This window comes from Argiope bruennichi, chromosome 10 (genome assembly GCF_947563725.1).
Source record: "Argiope bruennichi chromosome 10, qqArgBrue1.1, whole genome shotgun sequence".
Lineage (NCBI taxonomy): Eukaryota > Metazoa > Arthropoda > Arachnida > Araneae > Araneidae > Argiope > Argiope bruennichi.
Window position 1 is genome coordinate 57551265 of NC_079160.1, and position 14457 is coordinate 57565721.

A 14457-nucleotide genomic window follows, 5' to 3' on the forward strand; every position below is an offset into this window, starting at 1 on the left:
AAAACACGTATGCATTTGATTCTAAATTGCTATTTTTTCTACATACTGTTAAGTTTCTGCAAAGCTATTGACAAACTGTTACTTTTCTGAAATCTATTTTACAGCCAGGCAAGAACGTATGAAAAGCATATAAGATGGAAAATATAGATATTGAAAATTCTTTAGATATTTCAGAAACTTTCTCAAAAATAAGAGAAAATCTATCTCTATCTATAAAACTATAATATGCAAAAATCTATGAAACTATAATATGAAAATTAAATATCTTTTTTCAAAAGACATTCAAGAGACATATACATGATAACTACATTTCATATTTTATTGTTAAAATATAAATGTTTTGATTAAAATAAGTAAATTAAATGCCTGTAGAAATTTTTGACCGTTTTCTATTTCTAATGCTATCCCCTTATAAAATAAAAATTTGTGAAAATTTCGGTGTAAAAAAATCTTTTCAGTAATATTCTATAAATCATCTAAATAAAGTATTTTCGTATTGATTTCGTTTCGAATCAGAAATCATTAATTTGCCACCAACATTTTGTACATATCTAAACTTATAAAACTGCGTTAAAGAACTTACATTTTAGAAATTATTTTATATGCATATTTCAGAATTCTTGGAACTTATTTAACTTCAACTTCACGTTCATCAAACACTTGATGACTCAAAGAAAAAGAAAAATCGAAATATATATTTGATACTTACAAGCAATTTTTATGAACTGTTTTCCTAATTTAAAGAAAAAAAAATGACGATGGATAGAGGAAAAGTACCAAAATAAAAATAAATAAAATGCTTAATGATGTTAAGAACATAAATTTCAAACTGATTAAATAAAAAAGTAAATGTTTCAGCAGCTTAAATTAAATTCAGCTATTTCATATTTTCTGAAGTTAAAAAGGAAGAAAAAAGGTAAACAAATTTTCCGTTAAAAAAGGTTTTTGAGTTAAGATATTAAATAATTTTTTTCGTTCAGTGTTACGATGAGGCGTTGGTAATTCCTTAAATAAGTTAAGTTAATATTTAGGCACAAATTGGGACAAAGAAGTTTACCTAAAGTAAAAACATTTTCCAACAAGTAGCCATTAAACTATATTAGCTTGTAAGAAATTTACCCTTTAAACATTTTTAATCTTCCAAATTCTCGGCTTATGTTTAACAATACTTCTAAATATTCTTGTAAATTTCTCCTTAGCATTCTGACAAATGTTTACTATTTGAAATAAAAAGGTATTTTACTTTAAGGAGAGTTAGACTAATTTTCATGTAATTATAAATATATAAATGGATAAATATGTTAGCAAATAATCATATATCTTTAATTACCTATTCAATCAGAAGTTCATTATAGAAAATAATGAGGCTACTGCATACTAAAATTCTAAAATACAAAGGCATTATTTATTAAAGTATTATTTATAAATAATAAATTATACTTGAATTGAATTGTTTGGAAAACAAACGATTGAATAATCTTATTTTGCATAAGTTCTTACATTTATTTTTCTTGCATTGCTATGAAAATAAATTTTATTAAAATTTGAATGAAACAGTATGTGCAATTTATGTTTATAGTCATTTTTAGTAAAAGCTTTTATTTACCACAAAATATAAAAACTAATACTTTTTTTATTTCTTTCTTGAGATTTTGTTTACATATAAAGTGTAACTTCATAATTATTTATTACTAAGAAATTTTTTAACCGGCATAGATTGACAAAGTTTTTTTAAACTCTAAAATGTTTTAAATGCTGTAAAATATAATGTTTTTATTTAAAAAATATTTGTTTAAAAATTATGAATTTTTTTTTTTTTTTACAATCTCCGGATTTCATAAATCATATGTAGAAAAAAAATTTTTTTGACAATTTAGATGTTAAAACAAAAAAAAAAGTTTTGATTATCTATCTTTAGACTATTTTAATGCTGTCTCTAAAAGCTGGGGATTGCTTAGGTCGGTTATTGATCAGCTTCAAATTATGAAACTTAAAAAATCTCAGATGAATCGGCGTATTTCTAATGGTATAAATTTTAAATACTGATCTACAATTAGAGTGAATCGTCTGCTTGGTAGTACATTACCAAAAACATATTTTGAAGCATATCGGTGTTCAAAAACGATATAGGAAAATTCGAGTTTTCGAATTTTAATTATTGCAGTATTAGTAAATATTATTGCAGTTGTAAGCCGGATTTCCAGTGGTTCAGTTGGGAGCGGGAAAATATATGCTCTTATTGAATTCAAAATTCTCATAACATTTTTGGAAATTTGTTTGCTTGGTTGCGTTAAAATACAGGGTGGTTATAATTAAAGTTCCACTTTGAAATGGCCATAAAAGGAAAAACTACTGAATCAGATGTTATTAAACTTTGTAATAGTTTAATAGATGTCATGGACATTTCTATTCCATCAAAAAATAAATAAATAAAATGAAAAACTCGCCACCAGGGGGAAAATGGCGCTGTATGCAATATTGTTAAGCAAATTACTACATGAAGATACCGGTTTAAAATGTGTTTAATCGTTTCTGAAAGTTTTACAAAGCATGTTAAATGTGTGTTATCTCAAAACCACTATTTATGGTGATAATCTAAACAATTTGGCGGAACCAAAGGTGTGATACATTGACATGTGCAGAACTTTCCTCCTGATATGCTAAGAGCTACTGTTGAGTATGCAGTAATGCGATTTAACTTGCTTTCAGAAAATGGTGGACGCCACATTGAACATGCTTTGTAACACGATTCAGAAATGATTAAACACATTTTAAACCGATATCTTAATGCACTATTTTGCTTAACAATATTGCATACATATGCTTCATCTTATATAACAATATTGCCTATATTGCAATATTGTATGCATATTGTATACAATATTGTCTACAATATACATAAGCCATTTCCCCCTGGTGATGAGTTTTTGAACTTTCTTTTTTGGTAGTCAAGAAATTCCCATGGCCTCCTTTAAACTATTACCAAGTTTGATAACATTTGGTTCATCAATTTTCCTTTTATGACCATTTCAAAGTGGAACTTTAATTATAACCACCCTGTATATTAAATTAACTTTGATTTTTAACGTAAATGAAAATATAAAAACAATTTTTAATTTTCAAAATTAAACTGTAAAATCTTCAATATAATTCAACAGAAAGAAAAGAAAAAAAAAAAAAAAGAAAGAAAGGAAAAGCTTCTAATTGTTATCGAAAGCAATCTCTTATTTCTCTTGATGTAAAAATATTTATCATCAGATACCTATATAGATGTATAGTATCAAAACATAAGCAAGCGAATTTATGTTCTCTCAGTAAAAAGTATTTTCGAAATAGTTGACTGAACTCGTATTATTCAGAAGCTCTTTTTTCTTTCAAACCGATTCTTGAAAAACAGAAGACGGTAAAAAAAAAACCTTATGTGCTTTTCTACAAAAATGCATTCCGAAAACAAGAAACAGGAAATAACATTCTCTTTTCTTTTTTTCTGTTTATTCTTACTTTCACACTCATCTCAAAATTTACACTTCCAAGAAGCAATATAAACAAAAGTTTCACCAAGCTAAAATCATGGAAAGAGCTAAAAAAAAATATATCACTCTCCCTCCCATTCTCTACCTCTCATGTTCTACCTCACAATAAGGGCAAATTTTCTCGCTATTAGATTCGGAAATGGCTCCTACCTTTAGGCCTTTTCCCATAACTCGTAGCTTTATTCCTGAATTGGGACTTACCATTATTCAATCTATATCTCCAAAAGTTCCGAAAATACCTGGCGTTCTTCTGCTCCAGGAATTTCTGCATAAACCTGTCAACCAAGTGGTATTAAGGACCTCACAGGAGTCTTTTCAATACGATTCCGTGGAATTTTTGGATGATAAGGTGAACGTTTTCGCGCTCTTTGGATTAGAGGCAGTTTCAGCTTCGGGAAATTTTGAGTTCTGACTATGTTCTTCAGATAATAACGATGGTAGTGGCTTTTCGGTAAAGAGTTGAAAGTTTGAAAATTCATATTTTTAGAATATATCAATCGGTCAGTGGGTTTGAGTGTAGAAATCGGTTAGTGAATTTCTAAATTTAACTCTTTACAGTAACAATTGTGTCAAGTTTTACAAATGAGTTAAATAATACAAGTCCTTCTTGTCATTTCTGAAGAATATAGTTTGTTCTAGAGTTCTGACTATGTTTTTCAGGTTATAACGACGGAATAGACTTTTCAATAAAGAGTTGAAAATTTTAAAATTCTTATTTTTAAAATATAGCAATCGGTTATACATCTATCAGAGAATTTCTAAACTCAACACATTATAGTAACAATTATGTAAATTTTTACAAATGAATATTAAAAAATAAAAAGAAAATAATAATGAAAAAAATAAATTCGTTTTTCTTTACAATTAACAATTACTGTCATGAAATATTTAATTTAAATTTACCAATTAAATACCTTTTTCTTAAAAATCTTTATAAATTCGGTATTGAGCAATCAATTATTTGGTCATTTAAGAAAGTTATTTGTTTACCAAATTTGGTACATTGTGGATTGGCGAAATAATGCAGTGAGATGAAAGTTTACTGATATTATGACTATTATTATTTTTAATTAATTGAAATTTATACATAACACTATGACTGTATCATAAGCTAGTATAGTCTTATATTCTCATATAAAAAATAGTGCCTGCTGTAATTAACCAGAAATAATTTTTAATTAAAACTTAACTTTTAACATTTCATTACGAATTTTTTGGTTTTTAATAACGAATTTCGCAAATAAAACATTTTTACTTTGTTATGTTTAGTTTCTTCATATTTTTACCCTAATACACACAGGTTATTTAATATAGTTATTAATAAGTTATAAATAATTTTCTCGTTTTGTATTATTTTATTTATTACTTATTTTTAATCCTTGTTAAGATTTATATTTGTTTTTATCTTTCATTCTATATTTGACGCGGGATTGCTTAATCTGGTTTCTACTCAATTAAAGTCAGTAAACATGTTTTATATTTGATTTGCAAGTAAATATTTGACATTAAATATCACAGCGATTTTTTAACATAATTCTTATATCAACTTATTACTTCTCTCCATGACAATTTATAAATTAAACTAAAAAGAAAACATTTATTATTCAACTAAAAAGAAAACATTTATTATTAAACTAAAAAGAAAACATTTATTTATTATTTAAAAAAGAAAACACTTATTTATTATTTTAAAAAGAAAACATTTATCATTATAACATATACTTGTGAATTAATTTAAGCAATATGTAAATATTATGTTAGGTAAATTTTTTCTATCAAATTTATGTGCTAAGGTTGTTAAGCTCATTTCCCTCTTTTACAAATTGTAATACAACAATAAGTTTTAGAAAAGCTAATAGTGTAACAGCGAGGATATTTTTTTTAAATAAAGGTAAACTTTACGTTACTTATATTTGAACAAAAGTATTATTGCTCAGTTGTTTGTATTTGAACAAAATTATTATTGCTCAGTTGTTTGCTTTGTTTTTTAATCATTAAATATGAATTAACGGAAAATGTCGAACTTAAATGAAATTATTCAAAAGTTAATGAAAAGTAATCTAAAAAGTTATTTTTTTCATCATTTTTCTAAATTATTATGCATTTAGTTTTATTGCAAAGAAAAGAAACAACGTTCATGTTATAAACTCTTGATTGATCTCAAACGAATCTGAACAATGAAATGTCGTTGCCAAAAAAAATCACCTTTTACAAAAAAAAAAAAAAAAAATTAGCCGTTTGTGGATTGCTTCTGAGGTAAGCATCAATCTGTGGGACACAAAGATACCATATCCCCCAAACTGCGTCCTGATTGACTCTAATGGTGTCAACAAAAAGAAAAGAAGCAAAAAAATTGTCATCAATCAGAAAAGGCCCGAGTCCAAGCATTGTCATGGCGGATAAATCCTTTGTTGGATATAAACCGCATCATCGCTGCTGAAACTCCTGACAACTGTGGAAATCACGCCATCTGCTTCCAATGCCACTCATTGCAGTAGCAGGTGGAAAAGAAACTAGTTATTACCACGGATTCTTTCAGCTGCTTTTACGGAACAGAAATTACAAATAGATTTTGATTTCTTTTTCACTTAATAGAAAACTCAAGTATTTGCATACTTTCAATTAAAAAAAAGGATATTTTGAAATACTATTTGTTTATAAAATTTGTCATCAATTAAAGGAGTTTATAAAAAGCAGCTTATTAAAAATATTATGCAATGGAAGGAATTAAGCCTAATAAGGTTTAATTCCTTTCAATAGATGAGATGTGCAATTATATTTATCACAAAACGATTACATTAAATAAATTGACTCCATTGCAGATTAAACTGTCAAACTGGGAACATTAAAAGGGAAATAATTTCAATTAAAGCAGTTCATAAAGATAATTTGTTTATTAAAAATATTATGTTTCTTTTGGACTGCTGTTTCAAAGAAGAACATTAATATCAACAAAACTTTTATTATTTTATTGTTATTCAATTATATTAACAAAACATTTTGAAATAATTTTTTAACTTTTAACGTGTAGTAATTAATATATATATATATATATATATATAGATAATTTTTTTCGTGCATCTCGGAAACGGCTATTTGGAAAAAAATTTGCATTTAGATAAGGCTTTACTTTTTAGTTTATTTTCATAACCTTCTTTCCTGGAAAAAAGCAATTTTACACACAATTTTTTTGTAACTAACTATTAGAGCTTTTTCTTGTTTGCTCTCATGTTGACAATGTCATACAGCACCATCTGGTAAATTTTTGTAGTACTTGCATTGTTGCCATAGGAAGAAAACCTACTAGTACCTCAAAGTTTTGTGAGATGGCGCTGTATGACATTATCCGAATATGAATACGTTCGACCCACATCCAATAACAACACGGCAATTATTGTGTTAACTAATTCAAATAACATGTTAAAATAAGTGTATTCATGATTTTTTTTTAAATGAACAGTTCATTTGGAGATAAATCTGAAAAATATTCATATTTAATCAGTATAAGATTCGTGTCTAAATATTTTCTAAAAAAAAAATCGAAGCTTGGTTTTTCTGGTACTTTCTCTCTTAAAAGAATGTTTTTATCTTCACATTAAAATAAGTACAGGAAAACGTCCAATATAATTAGTGAAAAATTGATGGTTTTGGCACATTTCTTTTGTAAGAGAAGCTGCCTAAATTTGTTGTTGAAAATTAAAATCAATGCTATTGCAGTTTTCTTATTTCTACCTGCAATATTTTAATTTTACATTCATATTTAAGATTCCACTATTTTATGTTCATGAATGACTTTATTTATTTAATGCTACAACTAAGTGATTCAGTACTTAATAAATAATGTTTGTAATAACAAATATTTCGAACAATAATTGGTAAAAATATCTAAAAGATGATATATTTAATTTTTAAAAAACATTATTTAACCTATTTTCATATTTGGAAGACTGAAATTTGAAATACATTTTTACTTAAGGATTTTTAAATACAACTTTGTGAATTAATAATGATAATTCGTTATTTTAATATTGAATTACCATTTTTATTCTTATATATCAAATAAATCGGCAAATTATTCTTAAAAAATTAATTTCTGAATTCTGTAATTTTTATAAAGAAGAATTATAAATTAAGAAGCTAAATGCGCTTATAAAATTCTTAAAGCTAAGTTAAAAATTCATAAAAACAAAATGCACGTTATACTACTGAATATATCTCATTTCAACTTGTGGAAAATAATATATATAATATGGATTTTTTTTATTTCCCTATCAGATTGCCAGAGTAAAAAAAATCGAATATAAATATTTAGTAAAAACCAATGAAAATATCAATGCTAAAAATATACAACCTTATGATGAAAAATTTAGAAAAAATATTTATTATGTAAATGATTGCAACTAGCAAAACTTTAAATGCCACAAACAAAAATTATACATACTGAAAATTATACACTATGCAAAAACGAAATACATATTCTGAAATCAACTTATTCGGAATTTTCTTAAGCTTAAAATATAAATGAATTAAAATTTATTTATTTTAAAACTTACCTGATCTTTTTTGAAGATATCGTAAACAAGGTATCTGTATCCAGAATCTTTACAAATAGAAGATTTTGGTTTCCCTTTTTGAACAGCATTGTGGCGTTGGCATTCGTGTTGCTGGTTCTGAAAAAAATCGAAGCAAAAAATAATTAGCAAATATAGAATAAATAATATTAAAATGCTAATTAGTATGTAAAATATGCTTACCAGATTTCGTCTCAATTGAATATAGTAAGGCTTAAAACGAACAATATGGCGGCAACGATTTCGGTTTGTAGTTCTTCAGGCTGCGACTAGGGGCGCTGTGATCGTTTATGATTTTGATTCTTTATTTCTCTGTGGTTTGAATGAATACAACAGAATGAGATTAAATTCACTTAGTAATACGCATGCGCCGAATCAATTTCATTGCATGCATTCTTAATAAAATAGTTTTACAAATGCTCAATGTATTGCAATTACTAATGCTCAATGTATTGCAATAAGAGTATAATAGTATTGATATGAATTGATATTGGCCGAAGCGATTATTTTCTAACACATTTTAAACGGAGAAATTCTAATGTTCATAAATTCAATTCAACTTTTTAAGCAAATAATGGAAACACCTAAACGTCAACTATTTCAACTACATCAACAGGCAAATTTGCATCCTCTATTTATAATAAGCATTTTTAGAAAAGGACGATTTGCAGATGTTCCTTTTGGCAGTCAAAATTATGACGTGAATAAATAAAACTAAGTAAGTGTTCACTTCTTAAAATTACCATCGGAATTGCTTAAATTCTTTCCCATTTGCATATAAATGAAAGACTGCACAATGACGAGAAAAGTTCTCTTTTAAGAATACGAGTTTTGCACATAAATGGCATCGCCTTTTGTTAGTTCTGGTTATTTGCTTAAAAGGGGAAGAAAATGGAATCAGAACTGAAATTAAAAGAACAGTTGAAACGTTTTAATTATCCTAAAAACTGTAAAACACTGAATTTCTCTTTTGCTTCGTTCTTCTTTCTCTTCTGCAGTAATGCAAGGTTTTATGATCAGTTCTAAAACGTCAATTTATTTTATTTTATTAAAATGCTCCTTATTGCAGCTGTGGAATAAATTGCATCGACTGTGAGTTTATTTTAGTCTTTTGCAAAGTACTATAATGCAAGTAATTAAGAAAATAAAACTGCTTTCTCGGCGTTTTCAGCGGTTTATTTTACGTAATAAATATCGTCTGCATCTGGGAATAAAATTAAAACGCTGTAATACCATCGCTTCTTTTCTTCATTGCCTTTTTTTAAGTATGTAAACGGAATTTGTACTTTTTCTCTCCCATATACATTTTTTGTAAAATAATGCCTTCTTTGCTAAAAATAATATTTATTTTCTGTTTCTGCAAAGTCTTAAATGAGCTCTTATTAATGTTTTCACTGCCTCCTAGATTTTCACAGTATCGCTAGAAAGCGCTTACATAGCAAAAAATATTAATTGCATGGAAAAAAGTATTAAAAAAAAGTGGTTTAAGTTTGACTTTTATGTATTGCGTTAATTTTTATGTCACTCAACTTTGTTGCAGTGTAAGCACCTAATAAACTCTGAGTTCGGAAAGTAAAAAAATAAACATTTTAGAATTTGTTCCTTTAGATAAATGGATTGAATGACTTTAAAAATTAAATACTTTTGTGAATTAATTATTTTGGTAAAATAAGTAAAGTCTTTGATAAATTTAAATTTATTATTAATTACAGTTAAATTACGATATATAATTCTTACTTATAATTATAAAAAAGAAAATGACATACCGTTTACCAAACAAAAATAATTAACACAAGTTTTGTTTACATGTTATAAAAATTGATTTAATTATCAGCTTTTAGAAAATGATGTATAAAGGGTGTCCAAAAAATCACGATGTGAATTTATCTCCATTCATGCATTTAAGTATTCGCAACCTTATTATAAAAATCATTTGGAAGCTGAAAGCTTATGGTTAGTAAAAATGGAGTGTTACACGATAGAACAATGTATTTTCATTGTTGAACAATATTTAAAAAATAATGTAAGTCTGGCGTTCAGAGTTCGAAAATTTGGGAATTAGCCCCCTAAGATCGCATGAATTAACACCATTGGATTTCTTTTTACGGGATTATTTGAAGTCAAAGGTCTATGTCAACAAGCCCACAAGCAAACGTGCATTGAAGAGGGAAATTCAACGCTGTGTCAACGAAATTCAGCCACATTTATCCAAAATGTTCATGGAATGGACAAAAGATTGCGTATATGCCAGCAAAGCCATGGTGGCCCTTTACCCTATGTGTATACTTTACAATTGTATACTTTACAATTGTATACTTTACAATTTAATAAAAATATAACAATTTAAAGAAAATAAACTGTTTTTTTATTTAATTCAAATCTTGCATTAACATGTTGTTCTATCGTGTATCGCTCCAGTTTTACTAACCCTAAACTATCAGTCTTCAGATGTTTTTTTTAGTAGGATTGCCAACACTTTACTGCAGGAAATGGTTGCAAATTCAAATCTTAAGTTAATTTTATGGCACCCTATAATTTAATTTACTGCAGGTAAATGCACTTTTTTTCTTTGTTAAGCTATATCGTACACAATAATAGAGAGCCCTAGTATAATAAGCATAATATGTTGCATATGCAAACACAAGCAACTATTACAATAATTTTAAGAAAAGTATTTAATAATATTACTTCTAAAATTAATTAATTATTTGATTATAAAATTATAAAAATTCAAAAATAGTGTACTATAAATAAGAACACACAATTTCATATACTTCGGAGCTCTAAGTGGTAAAGAACTAAATAAAAAGTAATAAAAATCTAAATTTTTACAAGAAATTAAACAAACACGTGTATATAATATTATAGAAATATTCAGGTTAAAAATGTAAATATTAAGCTTTAAATTATAGACTCGCCAATACGATATGATGAAGTTGACACATTGTTTGTTATATTTGGATTTACTATTTAGAAAAAAAAAAATATTTCATATTTATTTCGTTTGAAATAATATTTAACTTATTTTTTAAATTTGAGCTTTTGTCAATGTGATGACAACTCGTTAATAAAAGCTAATTTTTTTCCATGCATGCGTAATGTTCTCGTGCAGGTTAAATTTTATTTTTGTATCATGCGAACTAAATTGCTGATAAATATGGTTAAATTATTTTTAAAAAATTATTAAAAATTTAATTTTAATTTGCTGATTAAAAGATTGGTATTATTATAAAGTAATTTTTTAGCTTCAATATTGCTATATTTACGTTTGTAATTCAAAATTTAAAGTAGTGGCAACGTTGTTACATTTTTTTTTCTTTAATTTAGCGAAAGTGGCAATGCTGTTGTAATATTCCTTAAAAAAAATAAAAGATGACAATTTCAAAAATGGCTTTTAGCTTCTTGCTTTTGCTAAGAATATCTACTTTATTGCGAAGAATCTGGAATTCAAATAAAGTGAGTGACATCAGCAATCCGATAATTTAAAACATAAACTTCATTTTGAGATAAATGACGTAAGAGTTTGTAGTGACTGTTTAGTAAATGACATTTTCGACTATACGTTAAAGTGTTGAACTTTAAAGACATTCAAAGAATTAACGACGGTGTTTTCATTAAAATGGATATTAAGTGCAAAAATGAAGAAATTCACTTCACATAGTGACCACAAAAGGCAGTTTATTAGTGAAATTCCTTGTAATGAGCATATTAAAACGCAATCACCGGGAGAAAGGACAACGCAGGTGTTTAAATGGAAATTAATGCACTAACTCAGAGGAAAAGTGCTGATCCAGTTAACAAATAATTGTCTTAAAACCTCTCAAGTGCAAGTTAGAATCTTCGAGGTGCTGTGCTTATGCGGAGTAGAGATGAGTTGCAAATGATAAAAATATCGTCTGATAAACAACGGAAAGATATTTTTAGACCTGGGACAACACGATTTAAAAAAAGCAAACATTGAATGTATCGTTTTCAAATATGGAAAGGAATGTTAGAAATGTGTTTACTCTTTGATCATGAAACTATTTCAAAGACAGAAGGTTGTGGTTAAAGGTATTTATAGCAAAAAAAGTCGCAATTTTTTAAATAATTAAAAAGCTAATTTTTCAAGCACAGAACAAAGCAAACAAGGTGCAAAAACGAAAAGTTTGCTTTCAGTTATAAAATAAAATATGAAAGATATATTTATTCTCTTATAAATTTATTAAATTTTTTTATACAAATTTTATTTAAAATTGTTTATTTTGCTATTACATTTAATAGAACTAAAAAAAAATAAGAAACTAATAAAACAATTTTCTTTTAAGAAATATTTTTTATGGAACTTTATGAAAAGTTATATTTGTTGTGCAAAAGTTGTTCAATACGCACGTTGTTTGCGTTTTTTTCGTTTGGTTTATGTTTTTTTTTTAAAATAGAATTATATAAGCGACTTACAGTGATTTTTTTAAAAATTATAATATTATTATTAAAACTTTAAAATTATACGATTTACAGTGACTTATCATGTAATGCTCTTCTATTTAATGATCACTTTTGTTGTAATATGGATGTAAATATCTAAATTATTTTACGAATTTGTGGTATAAAAAGTTCTTTATGCAGAGCATAACACATTGCTATCATATGCTTTATATACTTTATGATAAGATTTGGATAATTAATTTGACTAAAATCTTTTAATGAATTTTATTCCAAAGCAAAATTTGAAAAAGATAATAATTCGTCATTTCATAAATCACAATATTGGATTTTAATGAAATTTTTTTAGATCAAACGAAATAAAAAAAATGATTTCTGCTGTATCCAGACTACAATTATTTTTGAATAAACCATTTAATAACTTTATTCCACAAACAGTATGCAAAAATTGAATGTAAAATCAAGCGCTAGAAAAAAGTACTGAATTTAAAAGAATTATGATTTTTTTTGAAGAATTTAAGGCTTTATCACAAACTAAAGGAAATATTCTTGTAGTTTTGAAGTCAGCAGCAAGCAAATAAATTACTTGATGGTAAAAAAAAGACGACTCAAGAATTTCAAACAACTTATGTCAAGTTGATTGATTTATGGTAACTTAAAAGTATAGTCCAAAAGTTTTCTTCGTAAAATGGGTATAAGTGAATTGTCGAAGAAAGTTGTCTTTAAAAATAAAATGTCTGTCTGCCATTGATTAAAGGAACTATATATATATATATTGGAAGCTTGATATAAAAAAATCTACATCGCTTTTATTCACACATTTATGAACCTAACTATTCTTTTTTATTACAAATAAGAAAGGGTGGTTATTTTTAAACGCTCCCTTTTGAATAAACTTGGTTAGATTTTAAAATTTATATTTTTGAATTATATTAAGAAGCAAAGAAAAAATGAATGTTTTTTTACATTTAAATTATATGTCAACTGTTATAAAATTTGTGATCTTTTAATTGATTTAGTTTCATTATTTTTCACAGCATTATAAAATTAAATCTATAGGCAGATTTTATATTTAATTCTCGCCATGAGTTGTAAATTCGATTTTGGCAATCACTTACATCGTTTTGTCCTGTAATAATTAACAAATTCTGTAATTTATTTAATCTTTTCTGACATTAAACTTTTTTGTGCGTTATCTGAAATAATTCAATTATAAAAGAATAAGTGAACATATAAAAGAATTGCAATCAATCTATTCACAAGAAATATCGAAAATTATACAATAAATTTGGATCTTTTATTTTATTTATTAATTTATTTATTCGGAAAATTTTAATGCTTACTTTGAATTAAAAATATAGCTAAAATACTTCCTTAAATACATTTCTGCAGAAAAATCATATACGTTTATATAAATTAGAATGCAGCTTATATAAATTGGAATATAATTTATATAAATTGTAATAAATGTTAAAGCATTGAATGTTCATTAATGAACTGAAGTTGATGAAAACAATTATTGAAAAATAGATGTTTCTTACCTGCGACCTTGACCTTTATCTTTTCATTGAATTTCACCTAAGTTGTCAATTTTTATGAGATCTTATTGGGCATAAATTTTCCTTAATTGATGCTAGTAATTTTTTTCATTTTATAATCATCCAAAAAATATTTTTAAATTGTCACTAGCAAAGGTTTCTTGAAAAAGTTAATTAACTATTAATATAATTGTTAATAGATAATATTAATTATTAAAGAATTCATAAATAACAGATCCATTAAAATAAACAGAAGTTTTCCAAAATAAATAAATGAGAAAATTAATTCAGTTAAATGTATTTATACATTAATTAATCCTAACACAAATCTGCAAATCTCATCATTTTATGATTTAACTTTGTTCCATAGAAAAATCTGAAAACGATTTTTTT